General features: G+C 43.8%; 1 protein-coding gene across 1 annotated transcript in view; it reads right to left on the reverse strand.

Annotated features, from left to right (window-relative positions):
• LOC114818365 (cadherin-related family member 3-like) overlaps positions 1 to 2,846 on the reverse strand; it is a gene marked incomplete at both ends in the record, with an annotated part of 20,765 nt that overhangs the window by 902 nt on the left and 17,017 nt on the right. The window lies entirely within an intron of this gene.

The raw sequence follows: 2,846 nt of genomic DNA on the forward strand, positions 1-2,846 counted from the left end.
ATTTTCAGCTTCCTTGGGCACAAGTGCAGCGGCACAGACCTGCCCGCACCTAAACAACCTGGGCTGAGACTCTGCTGATCTACCTTTGCGTGTGTGGGGTGTAGGTATTGATGTCTGATCTGGTCAGCCAGAAAGAGCTGCTTTTAGGGCACAGTTCATCAGATCTATCCTAGACAGAAGTCTGCTTTGCAGTAAGTCACCCCCAAAGGGACTACACAGGGAGCTTGCAGCAACTAGGTCAGACAAGGCATATGCGGGTGAAGCCCAGCAGGCACCAAGCCTGTGGTCAGCCTTTCAGCTGGAGCCTTGCAAAGAGCCTGTTGTGGTTGGGGATCTCAGAAAGCTGAGCACCTGGGGCATGTGCAATATATAGTTGTGGCTGCCAGCTGTTAAAATATTATTTCCATTATGGTGTTGCAATTTGAGTCTCCTAAAATAACTTAGCTGCTAGATTCTTTGCTCAAGAGAAGGAGGATTGTTCCTCTTGTCTGACCCCACTTCTCTGAGGGGTTCCAAGCCTCATCTCCTGCTCCTAGTGAGCAGTCATGAAGTGCAGCCTCCTGGGCAGACGTATTCCATCTCTGCAGCTGAAACTGTTCTCCTGTGTAGGTCTCTTGGAGACCATGAACAAATATGGTATCAGTACTTCTACACTGCTTGATATAAATTAAGTTATATGACCAGAAGCTGAGACTTCTGATGTTTACTGCAAGTGCTATTTTTAATACCAACATGAAAGCAGAGCATTTATGCACTAGAAGTACGTTCACTTTGGAGAACACAGAAACTACTGGGCGAACTAGACCCAGTCAGGAAAAGTGACCTGTGCTCTTTCATAATCACTCTTGAAACTTTCAGAGTAAGGTTAATCCGAAGGTCTCAAAGCACTTCAGAGATGTGTAATAGGTGGAGACACAGCAATCAAAAGCTGTGGCCGAACTCACACTGATTTTTGTAGGCTTTGGATAAAATTAATGTGCAACGTGTAACAGGCAGCTGGAGGTCAGGGACTGTTGTCCCCAGCCATTCTGCTTGAACTACCAAGTGCCTTTCTTCGTCTTCTAGTCTCAGCTTATCAGTGTCATCACTCTAAAATAAATAGCACCAAAGTTCACACCTTGTAACTATACGCACAGAGACTAACAGCTGTTGAAGATTAGAGAGGCTGTTCCCTTCAGCTAGTCTGACCCTCTACAGCACACAGCAGCCATTCTTGACTTCTGAAGTCTTCAAATGATGGAAAGGCCTCACAGTCTTAGCTAGCTGTTTCAATAATTAAATGCTTTTATTGTCTAGAGCCTGAACTTAATCCTTCCTCTCAGTCCATCTAGTGGCAGTTTTCAACACTGAATCTGTGTTCTCAAAGACAGTTCAGAATGAAAAAAAGCACAAAAGCTGGTTTAGCAACTAGATAAGGTTTCTAACACTTGAAGCTTTACTGCACAGCATGAGTACTATACTCTGTATTTTATGAAACAATATATGTTCATTTGACATATATTCAAAGTATTTTTTCATATATTGTTCCATACAATATTCAGTCAATGTACAGCTAGATCAGTCAGTTCTGTCTTGTCTGCCTTTGCTCTACCAAAGCCAGGCCAAAGGAATGACTGGCTGTGTTTCAGCTCACTGAGACCTGAATTCGTTATTGTTTCCTTCACAGGGAGGACAGTCCATATTAGTAGGGGCGACTGATAGGAAAATTGTACTGCTTTTGCATAAAGCTGATGTTCCAATAAAGTTTTGTTATTCCTTGATTTTGTAGATCCAAAGCAAGGAAAGTAGTTTTGTGCATGGCCAAAATAAAATCTTATAGTGAAGATTCAGGATAAAGAATTAGTTGGAGCTGGAGATCAGCATTGCACATATTGAAGCAACAGTGTAAGGAAGGATGTAGTTGTGCTTTATGGTCAGCACACTTGTTTCCCCATGCAGCAAGTTGCATGGGACTCCCCAGATGCCTTACCTTGCCTGAACCTACCCCATAAAAGGCTGAGTACCCCAGCAGACCTCAACTGGACGTAGGCATCCTGGGCAGTGTTAGCTCTTAGATCTGTCAGCTCTTAGATCCCTGGTGCCTCTCTGTAGAGCTGTCAGTTGTTCAGAGGTTAGAGTATATGAGCATTACTATGGCGGTAGTTGCTTTTCACCGAGCTGATGGCCAGCTGTGGGAGACTAAGGCACCAGCAGTGCTGGCCATGACAATGTGTTTGCATACGTGGAAGCTCAGAGCATGCAGTGATGCTGTGTTACACTACTGTTGGGTGGTGGTTTTTGTTTTTTCCTGAGAAGGAAGGAAAGAAGTTTGTGCAGCTCAGCAGCAGGAACAGTAGTAAAGAAAGATGAGTTTTCATCTATCTCTTTCCAGGTTTCCTGGCTGAAACTACAGCCTGTCTCTGCCTCCTCTTAAAAAAAAGGTAATTCTCTCTTAATCACAAGAGTAGAATGAGAGGAATCAAGGAAGCAGAGTGGCTTCCTAGAGAAATTCCCAGGAAAATAAATACAAAAGCCTGTGTGTCTTCTTGTCATGAAAACAATGCAGTTAGCTTCTTCAGGTAATGAAGATTTAACATTTGTAGGTGCCAGGTATGCCTGTGGGTCACTTGGTGTCAGAGTGATAGAAAGATCAGAGTTACAGCAGTACTACCAGTTACCACAGAATTTCTCTGTATCATTAGAAAACAACCTGCATAGAAATCAAATATTTCATATTTACAGCAAACGAAGGCAAACAATGGTGGGGTGGAGCTCTGAACGTGTGGCTAGCCCCGTTGGTGCTGGAGGGTCAAACAGCACTATAACAACCGCCACAGACACAGTGAACTGGTAACATGCTCAGGAGG

This window comes from Antrostomus carolinensis, unplaced genomic scaffold (assembly GCF_000700745.2).
Source record: "Antrostomus carolinensis isolate BGI_N321 unplaced genomic scaffold, ASM70074v2 scaffold23852, whole genome shotgun sequence".
NCBI lineage: Eukaryota > Metazoa > Chordata > Aves > Caprimulgiformes > Caprimulgidae > Antrostomus > Antrostomus carolinensis.